The sequence below is a fragment of the Bombina bombina genome, chromosome 4 (assembly GCF_027579735.1).
Source record: "Bombina bombina isolate aBomBom1 chromosome 4, aBomBom1.pri, whole genome shotgun sequence".
NCBI classification, from domain to species: Eukaryota; Metazoa; Chordata; class Amphibia; order Anura; family Bombinatoridae; genus Bombina; species Bombina bombina.
The window spans coordinates 1,023,911,478-1,023,931,164 of NC_069502.1; the positions used below are offsets into that span (position 1 = coordinate 1,023,911,478).

Genomic DNA, 19,687 nt, shown 5'->3' on the forward strand with positions numbered 1-19,687 from the left:
CAAATTTAGTTCTTGGTTTCCATGGTTGAAACTTAAGCCCTTTCCACTGGGAAATACTGAAGTAGCATCAGAAGCATGCATGTATCTTGAGCATTGTATGATAGTAGGGTATGTTGAGAGGTTACAGAAGCAACCTGTAGAAAAGGGCTTAGGCAGTGAGTGACAACAGGGAGCACCCACTGATCTGGTTTCTCTTACTAGTATTGTATACACTGTTTGGATGTCTCTAACCAAGGATAAATTAACTGTCAGTTTCTGTTCAGTCTTCTACTTCTTGTAAACATATTTCAGTAGTGATAAAAAAGACTGCTTTATTGAGATATATTGTAAAAAAAAAAAAACAACAGTATATTGATGCTACTAAAATATGTTTTTAGCCTTACAGCAATATAGCTGACAGAATCTGGGGAAGCTGGAGGCTTGTCCTAAGACCTTTGCAGACATATTCCTATGCTTACGTTAAGCATGTAATGAATATATCATGATGGTTTGTTCCAGTTGTTGCAGTTCATATATTCTAATACTAGGGACAAGCATGAGGTATAACAGTGAAATGGGTGTGTTATCTTCAGTTAATAAAAAGTTCTTGAAGTTGAGCAATGGTGCATTCATGAGTTCTGTACACTCTATAACAGGAGATCTTTACATGGTGTCAGCAGTAAACAGACTTATTTAAGTTTGATTGTCATGGCTGCAAGCAGACAGCAAGTGCCTCCTATGGACTTTGATAAAGGCAATGTATGTGAGCACTGGACAAGATGGAGAGAGCTCAAGGAATTATTATTTGCTGGCCCTGATGCTGACAAGTGGACACAGGAGCAGAAGGCTGCACAGTTTCTCATTTGCATTGGAGAGAAAGGCAGAGATATTTGCAGATCATGGAGTGCAAGTGGAGCTATTTCTGCTGAAGGTAAAAAAGGATCCCAATGTGTTATTTGAGAAATTTGAGGCATACTGTAAGAAAAACATAACTGTACAGAGACACACAGCTACATCTCATAGCTAAAGACTGTGCCTTTCAGGATTGTGATGATATGATAAAAGATAGAATTGTGATGGGATCAAATTCTAGAGAAGTACAGGAAAAATTACTGCTAGAAGAGGATTTAACCATAAACTCTGCAGTAAAAATAGCTAGAGCATATGAAACATCTAGAACTCACATGCAGTTAATCCATAGTGACACAGAAGTCTTACACATGGTGCAAAGGAAAAGTGAAAGTAATCTGATTCATAGCAGAAAGGCAAATAACCTGCAGGATTGTGCAGAGCAAACTCTTTACAGAAGCTGTACTAAATGTGGTACAAAACACACTAAGAATACACAGAGTCCAGCACAGGGAAAAATATGCTACAAATGTCAGAAAAACAACCATTTTGCCAGGGTGTGCAGAAACAACACTATAGTATAGTAATATAGGAAGTTAGGGAATCAAGTGGAGCAAGATGAAAATGAAACTGATAGTGGCATTGATCAAAGTACAATATTTCTAGCTATGGTGGATAAAACAAATGTAGAACAAGATGAAGTATATGTTGAGATTCTTGTGAGCACACAAAACATACCAATTAAATTCAAGATTGATACAGGTGCACAAGTAAATTGCATTCCTGCTAGCACATATTATGACAAGCTGGCAAACATATGTGAGCTTGAAAAGTCTGGTCTGTCAAAACTTGTTGGTTATGGAGGACACCGGCTACATGTACTGGGAAAGTGCTCATATCAATACATGTTACAAAACAAAAAACTTAATTTGGAATTTTATGTTATAGACACCCCAGCAAAGCCTGTTTTAGGGTTAAGTGCCTGCAAACAGCTAAATCTTATAAAAAATAGTCTGACTGTTGATCAGTATAACAAAGGTTTATCTAAGCAACAAGTTGAGGAACTATTTTCAGATGTGTTTCAAGGGCTAGGTTGTTTGCCTGGTCAATGCAGCATTGAACTAAAACCAGATGCACATCCAGTAATTCCTTCACCAGGAAGGATTCCAATTGCCATAAAAGACAAACTCAAAGAGGAACTGGATCGCATGGTAAATTTAGGAGTGCTGGAAAAAGTAGATGAGCCCACTGAGTGGGTGAGTTCAATGGTTGCAGTAGAAAAGAAAAACTCAGGTGCTTTAAGAATATGCATTGATCCAAGAGATTTAAACAGAGAAATCATGCGAGAACACTACAGTTTACCAACTCTAGATGACATCACACGCAAGTTAGCACATGCAAAATTCTTCAGCGTATTTGATGCTCAGTCAGGATATTGGCAGCTCAAATTAGATGAACAGAGCAGCTGGCTCACCACTTTTAATTCACCATTTGGAAGATGGCGCTTTACTAGAGTTCGCTTTGGTATTGCCTCAGCACAAGAAATATTTCAGAAAAAAGCACATGAAACCACTGAAGACCTTCATGGTGTAGATGTAATCATAGATGATCTTCTGGTATATGGATCTACACAGAAAGAACATGATCAAAATCTGTGTGCACTATAGGAGCGGTGTCAAGAGAGAAACATGAAGTTAAACCCAGGTAAAATGCAAATCGGTGTTACCCAAGTTAAATATTTTGGTCATATTCTGTCACAAGATGGGCTAAAAGCAGACCCAGAGAAAATAGCAGCAATACAACATCTGGATCCTCCTACCTCTAAGAAGGAATTAGAAACCATTCTGGGTATGTTTAATTATCTGTCAAGGTTTGTTCCTGGACTAGCAGAAGCTACAGCTCCACTAAGAGAACTACTCCAAAAGGATGCACTATGGAGCTGGAATGACTCAATAAATAATGTTTTTGAAGATGTCAAAGGTCTTTTTGTGCGTTCATCAGAAACTGGATTACAATATTTTGACCCCAAGAAGGAGGTAACAATACAGGTTGATGCCTCTCAGTTCAGTTTAGGAGCAGTCATAATGCAGGAAGGCAGGCCTGTTGCATATGCTTCCAGATCAATGACTCCTACGCAACACAACTATGCAAAAATAGAAAAAGAAATGTTGGCCATTGTAATTGGTTGTGAAAAGTTTCATCAATACATCTATGGGCAGAAAGTCACAGTTGAGACTGATCATAAACCACTTATGGGCATCATGGAAAAACCACTTGTGTCCGCTCCACCAAGGCTGCAAAGAATGATCCTAAGAATACAAAAATATGATATGCATGTAGTATATGTACCTGGCAATAGAATTCCAGTAGCTGATATGCTTTCAAGGACATTTAAGCCTGAACAAGATGAAAGAGAGGAAATGGACTTGGAAGAGCATGTGCACTCTGTACTTTCACAATTACCTGCTACTGATGAGAAACTTAACAAAATACAGCTAGCAACAGAAAGGGATGCAACTATGGCCAATTTGATTACAATTATAAGGCAAGAATGGCCAAACTCAAAAGCCAAAGTGAATGTTGACTTAAAACCTTACTGGAATGTAAGAAAAGAACTGTCAATAATTGATGGTATTGTTTTTAAAGGGGAGAGAATTTTGATTCCCCCGGAGCTCAGGAAAGAAATAATAAGAAAACGTGCTAGGGATCTCTTATATTGGCCTGGAATGAATTCACAGATTGAAGACATGGTCAATAATTGTGCAACATGTCAAGAAAATCAAAGAGCAAACCAAAAGGAGCAAATGGTAACAAGAGTACAGCCAGAGAGAGAGCTTGGCAAATAATTGCATCAGACCTATTTACATGGAACCATAACAACTATCTTATAATGGTAGACTACTACAGTCGTTACTTTGAAATAGTTCAACTAAGAGACACTAAGCCTAGTGCAGTGATAAATGTCATTAAATCTGTCTTGGCAAGACATGGCATATGTGATGAGTTAATATCAGATAATAGTCCTCAGTACTCCTCAATGGAATTCGCAAACTTTGCAAAAGAATGGGGTTTCAAACATACATTGTCCAGCCCACATTGCCCACAGTCAAATGGCTTAGCTGAAAAATATGTACAAATTGCAAAGAACATTTTGCAAAAAGCTTCCCAAACTAATCAAGATCCATACCTGTGTATTCTAAACTACCATAACACCCCAAAGATGGAATTGTATCACCTTCACAATTACTAATGAGTAGACGTTTTAAATCAGTTTTGCCTTCAACACCTACACAACTTGCCTCCAAAGTACAGAATCCTGGATTGGTTAAACAGCGAGTGGAATCATTAAAAAACAGGCAGAAACAGTACTATGATCGTGGGTCTAAATTTCAAAAACCTTGTAAGCTTGGCGATAGGGTAAGGATGCAAAATTTAGAAGGAAGGTGGAAACCTGCAGTGGTAACCAAAGTAACAAGTGCACCACGCTCATATATTGTCCACACCGAGAATGGCAAAGATTACCGGTGCAACAGAGTACATCTGCGTCATAACAGAGATACAAATACAGGAGTTACAAATATTCCAGATGCAGTTCTTCATGTACCACCAAGGATGTCACATAGTGATATAAATGAGACTCTAAGCTCAACTGATGCTTCACATGTGGACATACAGGAGGGACAATTACTGAGTACAACACCAACCGCACAACTCTCTGATCACAGCTCCAATGTGATTCTTCCTAGCACAACAGAAACAGCACAAGTTGAGCCACCCAGTATATTCTCAAGATATGGACGGAGAATCAAGCCAAAGTATTGGGAAAATTATGACACTACATAACTGTGTGCTTTGTTTGTTTTTTGTGCTTGTTTTTTTTTTAAATGTATATTCCTTTATATCTAATATATATTGTTTTATTTTTTATTTATTTTTAAGAAGGGAGATGTAATGAATATATGATAGTGGTTTGTTCCAGTTGTTGAAGTTCATATATTCTAACACTAGGGACAAGTATGAGGTTGAAATGGGTGTGTTATCTTCAGTTAATAAAAAGTTCTTGAAGTTGAAAAATGGTGCATTCATGAGTTCTGTGCATTCTATAACAGGAAATCTTTACAAAGCACAAAGACTAAATTACACCATTGATTATGTAATAACCCCCCACTATTCTTTTTTTCTAAAGTTCATAGAAGTCATAATAAAGTTGCTCCCATTTGTCATTTCTGTGTGAACAAGGTTCCAAGACAGAGAACCTGTACACATGGATTCAGGGCCCCCAATGCAGCTTCCACTGTCAGCATTTTTCACTGCATGAGTATATGCTTGTGCATTTCTGTGCCCTTCAATTGTTCAAGAGTAGGGCTTATCAGCATCACAGAAGAATGCGTATGAGATTTGATATTTGTAACCTCTGAGGTTTCGGACAGGTTAAGAAGCAAAGTTTGTAAAAATGGTACTAATAAACTTTATGTTGCAGGAGCACATGATGAAGTCTGTAACACAAGAAGCCCCAAAACTACATACTCAGCTTCAAAAATGGGGCCAGTATGTTTAAATATCTGATTGAAACAATACACTGGATTTCTATAAAAAAAATAGTGTATAGCAGTATTGTTTAAGACTGAATTTAAATTGAACATGTTTAAAGTGATAACATTTGCATGGCCACAGATTTGAGTCCCTACAATGGTGAAAAGGCAGTCACTAGACATGTGCGTTTGTTTGCTAACAATTGCACATTTGTTAACAAAATGTGGATATTCCTCTCATTTTAACAAGATGAATATCTGAAAGAATGCAGCACAACATTTAAAGAAAATCAGTGAATAATGCAGATCTGTGGAAGTATTCATTTGTTTTCTTTAAATAGTTAAAAATATTTACCAAGTACACTGGGGAGCCACACTAACCGGCTCCTCTTCTCCACAGAGCCCTGGCTGTGTTAACAGGAGACTTTGTGTGGCGGCTCCCCCCGACCTGCACTAAAAGAGAAGAGGAGGGTTTAACTAAGAGGTTGGTTCCCCCCCCCTCATAATTCTGGGAGGTATTTCCATCTACTTCAGACCTGCTTCTGAGAGGTCAGAGGTCATTAACTCACTAGAACTGGGTGGTTCTACAAATGTGTGAAATATCCTTTTCTTTCCTTCTTTTTTTTTTTTTTTAAAAAAAACTCCATTATAGCTCCCTTTTAAATATAGTGCTGACAAATAAAACCATCAGTAACCTAATTCAGACAGTTTGCCTGGAATACCATATATATGCAGGCATTGTTGATATTCTATTTATTAGAATTGTGGCCAATAAACAAAAAGATACATTTGCGCTGGACAATAAGGCAATCTAGCCTATAAAATAAGCAGTTTTAGATCCTGTATTGGACATATATTTACTAAAAAAAAATATATTTAAAAATGAACTAAAATAACATGTTAAAATCACAGAAAAGGTATCATTTTAAAATCTTTTTACACTTAATTATTCTTATCCAACTCATGGAAGAATTACATATATAACACAATAATTTAAATCATATATTAAAATAAAAAAATACTGAAGATTCCCTAATTTAAACATGCAAATGATAATTCTTTCTAGGGAGCAGTGTGTTCATTTAAAAATACTTTCCCGTTTTTTTTTTTACCTAATTCCCGCTGACGAGCTTTTAAACAGCTCTGTTTATTAGATTCTAATAATTCACTCTTTTACAAGGTCAAGGAACCCAATTACACCATTGACCAGTGCACAGCAGGGGCATAACTAAGGAGGTGGCTAGTCAGAAAATGGAAAATAGTTACACACTTCAGTCATTTTAATCAACTCTACAGTAATGTGACATTGCCCTGGGTCACAACAGCAATCATTCTACTGGCAAAGGCATCATAATACATCCATCTGATACCAGATTCCAAAATATACATACACTTATTTACTGTAATTTTGTTCAATATTTATATTTATGTATTTATTTAAAAGAATAGAATTTTTCTCATATCTGCTGTGCATCCTCCTAATTCCACCATACAGTATTATATCTCAGAGATAACTACTAACTCATTTATGGCCCAGGTGCATTAAATTAGAAACATAGCATTCAAATTGTATTTTGTGCGCCCTATTATTGATTTTAACAAAAACTATTTTCTGATTGTAAATAAAAAAAACTAGACCACTACTGTTAATCAAAGATTAACACTGATTAAAGGGACATTAAACACAAATTGAATAAACCTTCATATACAGGGAGTGCAGAATTATTAGGCAAGTTGTATTTTTGAGGATTAATTTTATTATTGAACAAAAACCATGTTCTCAATGAACCCAAAAAACTCATTAATATCAAAGCTGAATATTTTTGGAAGTAGTTTTTAGTTTGTTTTTAGTTTTAGCTATTTTAGGGGGATATCTGTGTGTGCAGGTGACTATTACTGTGCATAATTATTAGGCAACTTAACAAAAAACAAATATATACCCATTTCAATTATTTATTTTTACCAGTGAAACCAATATAACATCTCAACATTCACAAATATACATTTCTGACATTCAAAAACAAAACAAAAACAAATCAGTGACCAATATAGCCACCTTTCTTTGCAAGGACACTCAAAAGCCTGCCATCCATGGATTCTGTCAGTGTTTTGATCTGTTCACCATCAACATTGCGTGCAGCAGCAACCACAGCCTCCCAGACACTGTTCAGAGAGGTGTACTGTTTTCCCTCCCATGTCATTAGATTTTCTTCTTTTATACCCTTTCTTGCCAGCCACGCTGTGGAGTACTTGGACGCGTGTGATGGAGCATTGTCCTGCATGAAAATCATGTTTTTCTTGAAGGATGCAGACTTCTTCCTGTACCACTGCTTGAAGAAGGTGTCTTCCAGAAACTGGCAGTAGGACTGGGAGTTGAGCTTGACTCCATCCTCAACCCGAAAAGGCCCCACAAGCTCATCTTTGATGATACCAGCCCAAACCAGTACTCCACCTCCACCTTGCTGGCGTCTGAGTCGGACTGGAGCTCTCTGCCCTTTACCAATCCAGCTATGGGCCCATCCATCTGGCCCATCAAGACTCACTCTCATTTCATCAGTCCATAAAACCTTAGAAAAATCAGTCTTGAGATATTTCTTGGCCCAGTCTTGACGTTTCAGCTTGTGTGTCTTGTTCAGTGGTGGTCGTCTTTCAGCCTTTCTTACCTTGGCTATGTCTCTGAGTATTGCACACCTTGTGCTTTTGGGCACTCCAGTGATGTTGCAGCTCTGAAATATGGCCAAACTGGTGGCATGTGGCATCTTGGCAGCTGCACGCTTGACTTTTCTCAGTTCATGGGCAGTTATTTTGCGCCTTGGTTTTTCCACACGCTGCTTGCGACCCTGTTGACTATTTTGAATGAAACGCTTGATTGTTCGATGATCACGCTTCAGAAGCTTTGCAATTTTAAGAGTGCTGCATCCCTCTGCAAGATATCTCACTATTTTTGACTTTTCTGAGCCTGTCAAGTCCTTCTTTTGACCCATTTTGCCAAAGGAAAGGAAGTTGCCTAATAATTATGCACACCTGATATAGGGTGTTGATGTCATTAGACCACACCCCTTCTCATTACAGAGATGCACATCACCTAATATGCTTAATTGGTAGTAGGCTTTCGAGCCTATACAGCTTGGAGTAAGACAACATGCATAAAGAGGATGATGTGGTCAAAATACTCATTTGCCTAATAATTCTGCACTCCCTGTATAAGAATAAGTTTGCAATGAAAACTGAAGCTTTGTTTTGATCAAATAAGTATTTTGATTTATGCTTACTGTTATAACTAATTCCCTGTCCCTCAGAACAAAATAACCCCTGCTAACCAATCACAAACGAATGTGCATGTCAAAGCTTAATATATAATATATTGAGTTAACCTACTTTTGTTATAAAACAAAGCTTCTAAATCTATTAAAAACATACGGCTAGATTACAAGTTGTGCGTTAGGCTGAAAAAGCAGTGTTAACATGTCCTAACACTGCTTTTTCACTACCGCTGCTATTACGAGTCTTGCAGGTTTAGGGGCACCGCACACTTTTTGGCCTTACCGCAAAACGACTTACGTAAACTTCGTAAAGTCTTTTTTCTATGGGACTTCCATAGTGCTGATATTACGAGTTTGTCCTGGGAGGCCAAAAAGTGAGCGGTACAGCCTCTACCTCCAAGATCCGTAACGCATTTAAAAGTCAGTAGTTAAGAGTTTTATGGTACAACGCGGTAACATAAAACTCATAACTAAAGTGCTAAAAAGTACACTAACACCCATAAACTACCTGTTAAACCCTAAACCGAGGCCCTCCCGCATCGCAAACACTAAAATACAATTTTTAACCCCTAATCTGCCGCTCCGAACATCGGATATATAATAAACATATTAACCCCTAAACCGCCGCACTCCCGCCTCGCAAACACTAGTTAAATATTATGAACCCCTAATCTGCCGTCCCTAACATCGCCACCACCTACCTACATTTATTAACCCCTAATCTGCCACCCCTAATGTCGCCGCCACTATACTAAATGTATTAACCCCTAAACCTAAGCCTAACCCTAACACCCCCTAACTTAAAAATAATTACCATAGACATAAATAAAAATTAATATTATTACCTAAATAATTCCTATTTAAAACTAAATACTTACCTGTAAAATAAACCCTAAGCTAGCTACAATATAACTAATAGTTACATTGTATCTAGCTTAGGGTTTATTTTTATTTTACAGGCAAGTTTGTATTTATTTTAACTAGGTAGAATAGATATTAAATAGTTATTAACTATTTAATAACTACCTAGCTAAAATAAATACAAAAGTACCTGTAAAATAAAACCTAACCTAAGTTAAAATAACACCTAACCTTACACTATAATTAAATAAACTAAATTAAAAACAATGAAATAAATTAAATTAAATTAGCTAAAGTACAAAAAGAAACAAACACTAAATTACAGAAAGTAATAAAAAAATTACAAGATATTTAAACTAATTACACCTAATCTAATAGCCCTATCAAAATAAAAAAAGCCCCCCCAAAATAAAAAAACTAGCCTAAACTTAACTATCAATAGCCCTTAAAAGGGCCTTTTGCGGGGCATTGCCCCAAAGAAATCAACTCTTTTACCTTTAAAAAAATTACAAACAACCCCCCAACAGTAAAACCCACCACCCACACAACCATCCCCCCAAATAAAATACTATCTAAAAAAACCTAAGCTCCCCATTGCCCTGAAAAGGGCATTTGGATGGGCATTGCCCTTAAAAGGGCAGTTAGTTCTTTTGTGGCCCAAACCCTAATCTAAAAAAAAACACCCAATACACCCTTAAAAAAACCTAACACTAACCCCCTGAAGATCGATTTACTGTTCTGAAGACCGGACATCCATCCTCAAGGAAGCGGCAGAAGTCTTCATCCAACCGGGCCGAAGTCCTCAACGAAGCCGGAAGAAGTCTTCATCCAAGCCGGGCTAAGTGGTCCTCCAGACGGGCAGAAGTCTTCATCCAGACAGCATCTTCTATCTTCATCCATCCGACGCGGAGCGGGTCCATCATCAAGACATCCAACGCGGAGCATCCTCTTCAAACAAAGTCTTCTTACTGAATGACTGATTTAACTATTTAATCAATAGACTATTCCCAGCACACAGCTGTCAAAAGATATCAAGTAAGTAAATATTTTATTAAATTACTACAAAAATATTCTCACAAGGAAAAACACCCCATAATCATCCAATCATATTTTTCTACCACAAACAAAGACATCCCTACAAAAGGTAAACAATTACTTCAGAAAAGTATGCAGTCCAGACTAATATATATCATAAGGAACACTAGCATATATGCCCACAACTGAAAAGTCACCAGCATGTAAGTTAATTATATTCAATATTTCTGGTATTTTAATTAGTATCATTAACATTATATCCAGAATGGTAGCCAAAAATTGTAAGTATAATAGTATGTTCAGATTAATCAGCAGATAATTCAGTGCAAACAAATCCATGTTATCTCTATATATAGTTTCCTTCAAGAGGCTGATCTAGGCCATTTGTTATGTTCATGTTATGTGCTCCATCTTTCAAGCTATAGACACAGCTTGGAAGCCGTCTGGGTGCAGGCCCACTCATGCAAGTCTGCAAACAAAAAGTTACAAAACAGCATTTAAAATATTGACAAGCCATTCTTTTGTATGATTGGTTTGTTAGAGGACAGGAGGCGGAGCTGAGCACATTTTTGCAGCATGTGCAATGTTAAATGCAGGCTGCAGAAGAAAATCCCCCTTCACTAATACCTTTCTGTCTTTCCTATTCTAACTGCTACAATCTAAAGAATGAAATTCAAAATACTGTCCCCAAGCTACAAAGATCTCAAAAAGACTACACCCACCTTTATGTTCATAATAATTTACAGATATTCCTCTAACTACCATATTCAATCAACTACTAGTTTATACTTTCCATTTTTTTTAGAATTAGCCTGCTTTGCACCTTAGATAGCTTCAAGTTCTTCTTCAAAATGTACCTATGCAGAGAAGTTTACAGCTTACTAATGCCACAGCACTTTTTTTCATGACAAAACAACTATGACCTTACCTCCAAGCTATACCCATACCTTGTCTGTCACAAACCTTTTAAAAAGAGAAATGGTGTCCAGCAATTGCTTACTAGAAACAACTACTACACTGCTATAAAGCAGCTTAATATATGAAGTATCCAATTGATGGAAAACAGAATGATTTAAAAGATGTTTAATACAATTGCAATTCACATAAAAACATATCACATATACACACAATAAAAATGAGATACAACAAAATAAAAAGTTGATGAAACGCAATTTTTTTTTCTTTCATGATTCAGATAGAGAATACAATTTTAAACAACTTTCCAATTTACTTCTATTATTTAATTTGCTTAATTCTCGTGTTATCCTTTGCTGAAATAGTTTATCTAGGTAAGCTCAGGAGCAGCAAACAACCTAGGTTCTAGCTGCTGATTGGTGGCTGCATATATATATCGATTGTCATTGGCTCACCCATGTGCTCAGTTAGAAACCAGTAATACATTGCTGCTCCTTCAACAAATGATACCAAGAGAATGAAACAAATTTGATAATAGAAGTAAACTGGAAGTTGTTTAAAATGTTATGTTCTACTCAAATCATGAAAGAAAATGTTTGGGTTTCATGTCCCTTTAATAAAAATCATCATTTTAAATACATGGATTGCCCTAAATCCAGAAAGCATATATATATATACAACCTATACATATTAGTATTTAAAACTACATTTTAAGTAGAAGAGAGTATGGGAGTCTGGGACAAGACAAGTACCTAGATCTAACTCTTAGTTTAGACCAAATTGGGTTAATGTTTAATTGAAAAAATAATTTGCCCTCTTTCTTTAATATTTCATTATGTATACTACCCCTCTCCAATTACCCTTACGTTTGGCAATTCCCACATAACTAAAATATTTTAAATTTGCTCCATTACATTCTAAAAAGGATTTGGAATGGATAATTCTTTATATCTATCTTTCTCATGTTGTTCAATGGATAAGATGTGTTCTCAGTCTTGTAGGGGTCTTTACAACTCCCCAATATACTGAGCTCTACATTTGCACTCTATCATTTAAATTGGCTTCTTCTCAGTGCATCTGATTGTGTGTTGTATTTTATAAGTTGCCCCTGTACTATTGGATTTTATCTCACAAACCTATATACACATTTGTGAGGAAAGGTTTCATCTTCTCATGTACCAAAGTGTATGGTCATGCACAAAACTCTTGTAGAATTGCACTGCACTTCCATGCATAAAGGGACATGAAACCTAATTATTTTCTTTCATGATTTAGCTAGAACGTACAATTTTAAACAAGTTTCCAGTTTACTTCTATTATCAAATTTGCTTCATTGTCTTTGTATCATTTGTTGAAAGAGCAGCAGTGCACTACTGGTTTCTAACTGAAGACATGGGTGAGCCAATGACAATTGGTATATATATGCAGCCACCAATCAGCATCTAGGTTCTTTGCTACTAATTTGTTTACAATTGTATGCTCTGTCTAAATAGTGAATGTCTAATTATGACTTTACTGTCCCTTTAAGTGATACGTATCACTATACCATCTCTCCAAAGCTATGGAATATGGTGACACTTTATAAATAAATGATGAAATAAAATATGAAAAATGAAAATTTTATTTGAAACTTTAAAATTATGGCAAGCCAGAATAAAAATATTGGTAAGGAAGCATAACGCAGAACCAATGGTGGGTGATATAGATTAAACTAGCAAAAGCATTTACAAACATGTTTAAGCAGTATAGTTGGATGGGTATAGCTCACTTTAGCTAGCAAGCTATGACGTAAGTTATGAATCTAAATTTGTTGTGCTTTTAATAAGAAAGGAATGAATTCTGTCATTAAAAATTAACCTGAACACAAATCATTGTAGTGATGCTGTAGAAATTGAAAGAAAGCACGTTTGTAAGTATGATGTAGTTATTTCGTTTAGCTGCTTTAGTGCTTACCTATGCTTTCAAATAATAACAAAAACAAAAAGTCTACTTTACTGCACAGATCTTGTTTCCATTTGTATAATTTCCATAAAGCAGAAGAGAAAATACAAGTTTTGCATTCTTATATCTTCTATTGTATCCATGTAAGCTGGTTGTCATATGGTTTATGGCTAAAGTTAAAAATGTTATTTCATGATTCAAATATAGAGGATGCAATAAAAAAAATAATACATCTATTATCAAATTCTGCAGTCTTTTTATTTGCACGCTTTCTAAGGTACCAGCTCCTACTGAGCATGTGCAACAGTTCACAGTGTATATGTATATGAGTCTGTGATTCTATGATGCCTGTCACATCATACAAGGAAATACAAATGTGTCAGAAAAATATCTACTGCTCATTTGAAGTGATATTACATTATTTTGTAGTATGCATTTGTTGATGATGCTATTTTACTGTATTGAATTGTCCTTTAAATAAATCACAACAAAATATATATATACATCTATAAAGCTATTCTGAAACATAACTAATCTCTAAACTATGAAAGAAAATATCCTTCCCACGAGAATGACAAGCTATTCCACTATAGCAACTGGCTATCCAATTAGATAACACTTTTTTTTAACGCTGTAGGAACTGTTACAAAGTAGAACTTCCAACATTTTTTTTTGGGGACCCCCAAAGGTAACTTAGTAGTAAGTAAAAGAAATAATATACATGCTGCTCTGTATAATGTTTTTTAGTAGACATATAGATATACGATAGATAGATAGATAAACAGATAAACAGATAGATAGATAAACAGATAGATAAACAGATAGATAGATAGATAGATAGATAGATAGATAGATAGATAGATAGAACCTGTATTATGATTGTACACATTCTGCACCTATATATAGACTGGCTGCTATGCCCCTCCCCTTCAGCACTTGGACCCTGGTTCCACTTCACCTGCTGCACCGGTAGTTCCGCCCATGGTTAGCACAAATAGCAATTTAAATATGAATAATTTTACTGCTATTTTATAATCATTAAAGCAAGTTATTGTAAACCATCACTCGTTTAAAGGGACACTGAACCCAATTTTTTTCATTCATGATTCAGATAGAGCATGTAATTGTAAGCAACTTTCTAATTTACTTCTATTATCAATTTTTCTTCATTCTCTTGCTATCTTTATTTGAAAAGAAGGCATCTCAGCTAAGGAGCCAGCAAATTTTGGATTCAGAATCATGGACAGCACTTGTTTAAAGGTGCTGTCCAATCAGCAAGGACAACCAAGGTTGTTCACCTAAAATGGGCCGGCATCTAAACGTACATTCTTGCTTTTCAAATAAACATACCAAGAAAATGAAGACAATTTGATAATAGGAGTAAATTATAAAGTTGCTTAAAATTGCATGCTCTATCTCAGTGTTTTTCAACCAGTGTGCCGTGGCACACTAGTGTGCCGTGAGAGATCCTCAGGTGTGCCACGGCAGACTGACAACAGTGCGGGGGTGTCCCTCTTTCAAATTTTGAAATATTGAGAGGTATGTGACAGGCTCATCAGGCATCATTTACAACCATGACATTGACATTCATTCACAGACAATCATTATGATTGTTTGTGAATGAATGTCAATATGTCATGCATTGTTTGTAGGAGGCATGGCATGACAGCACAGTACAGTGTGTGTGTATATATATATATATATATATATATATATATTATTCATATATATATATATATATATATATATATACAGTGGGGCAAAAAAGTATTTAGTCAGCCACCAATTGTGCAAGTTCTCCCACTTAAGAAGATGAGAGAGGCCTGTAATTTTCATCATAGGTATACCTCAACTATGAGAGACAAAATGTGGAAACAAATCCAGAAAATCCCATTGTCTGATTTGGAAAGAATTTATTTGCAAATTATGGTGGAAAATAAGTATTTGGTCACCTACAAACAAGCAAGATTTCTGGCTCTCACAGACCTGTATCTTCTTCTTTAAATTTAAGAGGCTCCTCTGTCCTCCACTCATTACCTGTATTAATGGCACCTGTTTGAACTTATCAGTATAAAAGACACCTGTCCACAACCTCAAACAGTCACACTCCAAAATCCACTATGGTGAAGACCAAAGAGCTGTCGAAGGAAAACAGAAACAAAATTGTAGACCTGGACCAGGCTGGGAAGATTGAATCTGCAATAGGCAAGCAGCTTAGTGTGAAGAAATCAACTGTGGGAGCAATAATTAGAAAATGGAAGACATACAAGACCACTGATAATCTCCCTCGATCTGGGGCTCCATGCAAGATCTCACCCCGTGGGGTCAAAATGATCACAAGAACAGTGAGCAAACATCCCAGAACCACACGGGGGGACCTAGTGAATGACCTGCAGAGAGCTGGGACCAACGTAACAAAGGCTACCATCAGTAACACACTACGCCACCAGGGACTCAGATCCTGTAGTGCTAGACATGTCCCCCTGCTTAAGCCAGTACATGTCTGGGCCCGTCTGAAGTATGCTAGAGAGCATTTGGATGATCCAGAAGCGGATTGGGAGAATGTCATATGATCAGATGAAACCAAAGTAGAACTGTTTGGTAGAAACACATCTTGTCGTGTTTGGAGGAGAGAGAATGCTGAGTTGCAACCAAAGAACATCATACCTACTGTGAAGCATGGGGGTGGCAACATCATGCTTTGGGGCTGTTTCTCTACAAAGGAAACAGGACGACTGATCCGTGTACATGAAAGAATGAATGCGGCCATGTATCATGAGATTTTGAGTGCAAACCTCCTTCCATCAGCAAGGGAATTGAAGATGAAACGTGGCTGGGTCTTTCAGCATGACAATGATCCCAAACACACCACCCGGGCAACGAAGGAGTGGCTTTGTAAGAAGCATTTCAAGGTCCTAGAGTGGCCTAGCCAGTCTCCAGATCTCAAACCCATAGAAAACCTTTGGAGGGAGTTGAAAGTCCGTGTTGCCCAGCAACAGCCCCAAAACATCAATGCTCTAGAGGAGATCTGCATGCAGAAATGGGCCAACATACCAGCAACAGTGTGTGACAACCTTGTGAAGACTTACAGAAAATGTTTGACCTCTGTCATTGCCAACAAAGGATATATAACAAAGTATTGAGATGAACTTTTGATATTGACCAAATACTTATTTTCCACCATAATTTGAAAATAAATTCTTTCCAAATCAGACAATGTGATTGTCTGGATTTGTTTCCACATTTTGTCTCTCATAGTTGAGGTAAACCTAAGATGAAAATTACAGGCCTCTCTCATCTTCTTAAGTGGGGGAACTTGCACAATTGGTGGCTGATTAAATACCTTTTTGCCCCACTGTATATATATATATATATATATATATATATATATATCCTGTATTAGGCTACAATGTGTGGTTTTGTAAAATTTTGGGATGGTGGTGTGCCACAGGATTTTTTAATGTAAAAAAGTGTGCCACGGCAAAAAAAAGGTTGCAAATCACTGCTCTATCTGAATCACAAAAGATTTTTTTTTGGCTTCAGTGTCCCTTTAACATGGGCATACAATGTATTTCATTTGTTGTTTTCATTTTATAAGTGTAGGATGATTGTTTCTGAGTAAATTTTGCTTACTGTTATTTTGTTATCATAGATATAATAATGTGCAAATGACATTTATATAATTGCCAAATGCTGCGCTGCAACCACTCTAAAGATCAGAACATTTCACAAAGTCGATTTTGTACATTTGTAACGGAGCAGCCATTTAGATGGGAACTGCAAAAGATGAAAATACTTAAAACATCAATGGAACATTTAAAGTTAATTTTAAAACTGCTTACAGACTGAAATAGCAAAAAGAAGTACTGCAAGCAAGGAATGAAAGAGAACTCTAGTAATTCATAATGTTGCTTTTATTGACAGTCTTGTTCTAAAAAGTACTGCTCTTCTGTTGCTGAAAAAATAAAAGCACCTTTCATCACCTTAAAGGTTTCATAAATTAATGAAAAAATGAAATGGAATATCCCATCAAACAAACAACATTCAAAGATATTTCTTAACTTGTCAGTGGAAAAAAATACCAACAGGCACATTTAAAGGGACATGAACCCCAATTTGTTTCTTTTTTGATTCAGATAGAACATACATTTTTAAGCAACTTTTTAATTTACTTATATTATCTGTTTTTTTCATTCTCTTTGTTTCCTTTAGTAAAGGATCAGCAATGCATTCCTGGGAGATACCTGAACACATCGGTAAGCCAATGATAAGAGGTATATTTATGTAGGCACCAATCAGCAGCTAGCTCCCAGCTCCTGGGCTTACCTAGGAATCCTTTTCAGCAAAGGATACCAAGAGAACTAATCAAATTAGATACTAGAAGTAAACTGGAAAGGTATTTAAACTTGTATGCTCTATCTGAATCATGAAAGAAAAAAATTGGGTTTCATGTATTTTTAAGTTCTATACTTTCACTAGTTCCTAAGTTATTATTTGTAGCTGATTAACTAAAGAATCAAAGGATGAGCAAACTTTAGCGAATAAGCTAGAAAGACTGGAGAATGATTTTTGTGATTCCAATCCATTAGAACAACAGGTGTCATTTTCCAGACTATGCTATATAATTAATAAAACATAAAAAAAGCATAACTTAACTGTTGGAATGGCTTTGTTTCATTTGTAACGTTTTTACACATATTAAAGGGACAGTAATCTCCTTGTAATTACAAGACTTTTCTGTTGTGTTGTTATAGAATAACACATCAGCCAAGTCTTAACTTTTTAAAACAAATTAACATCCTTTTTACTGCAATTATTTTCTAGTGGTCAAACTCCACCCACCATAAGCCTTATTTGGAGGAGACAATCTGGGCTTTGGTCCACAGACAACAAGACTAGCCCCTGTTATAAAGTTAGTAAAAAAAGCATTGTTTAGAGGTTTTTATAAGGTAAAGCCAATTGAATACATATATGTAGCAGAGTTAGCTTTAAGGAGTCAGCAGGGTGCATTTCAAGTTCTGATAATTGTAAATGACTCAATTTTCAAGGCTAAATTACATAAAATTACATAAAAGGGGCAAAATTAAAAAATGAAAATATGTTATATTGCAAAGTTGGTTCATTATACATAAATAAATAATTTATATAAAAATCTCACGGCTAGATTACAAGGTTTGTCTGTAAAAACTTGCGTTGCTAACGAGCCTTTTTTTTTTCCAGCTCTCACTTTAAACAACGCTGGCATTACAAGTTTTCTGAATGGCTGCGTTAGCCTCAGAAAAGTGAGCGTTGAGCAAATTTAGCGCCACTTCTACCTGTAATACCAGCGTTGCTTACGGTAGCGGTAAGCTGGCAAAATGTGCTTGTGCATGATTTCCCCATAGGAAACAATGGGGCTGAGCTGGCTGAAAAAAAACCTAACACCTGCAAAAAAGCAGCGTTCAGCTCCTAACGCAGCCCCACTGTTTCCTATTGGAAAATACTTTCTAAGTCTACACCTAACACCCTAACATGAACCCCGAGTCTAAACACCCCTAACTTTACACTTATTAACCCCTAATCTGCCGCCCCCGACATCCTCGCCACCTGCATTATATTATTAACTCCTAATCTGCCGCTCCGGACACCGCTGCCACCTACATTATACTTATGAACCCCTAATCTGCTGCCCCTAACATCTCCGACACCTACATTGTATTTATTAACCCCTAATCTGCCGCCCCCAACTTCACCGCCACCTGCCTACAAGTATAAACCCCTAATCTGCCGCCCCCAACGTCGCCGCTACTATATTAAATGTATTAACCCCTAAACCTAAGTCTAACCCTAACACCCCCCTAACTTAAATCTAATTTTATTAAATCTAAATAAAATTACTATAATTAAATAAATTATTAATATTTAAAACTAAATACTTACATGATCATTTCCCAGGTTAATAAAAAACTATGAATCTGGTACACAACAACAATATGATCTTCAGAATGTTAATTAGTAATTACAATTATGTGTTTGGGCATTTAAACAAATGTTAATTATAAAATTGATAACAATTATTCCCCCATAATAAGGATGGGCGAATGTTTCTAAAAATTCAAAATTTAAAACAAATTTTTATACATTCGTATCGAATTTTGAATGTTTATATAACATTCTAACATTCTATTTTCAAATTTTTGTTTTCAAATTTTTCAATTTCTAAATGTAATATTCAAATTCGAAAAAGTATTTCTAGTCTACAACTGTGTTTAATAAATGTAATATTCAAATTTGAATACTACATCCAAATTTGAATGTCACATTCGAATTCGA

The 19,687-nt window shown here is 36.1% G+C and overlaps 1 protein-coding gene across 1 annotated transcript in view; it reads right to left on the reverse strand.

The window, feature by feature from the left end:
• LOC128657721 (ADP-ribose glycohydrolase MACROD2) overlaps positions 1-19,687 on the reverse strand; it is a 1,711,614-nt gene that overhangs the window by 1,485,417 nt on the left and 206,510 nt on the right. The gene's annotated exons all lie outside the window — the stretch shown is intronic.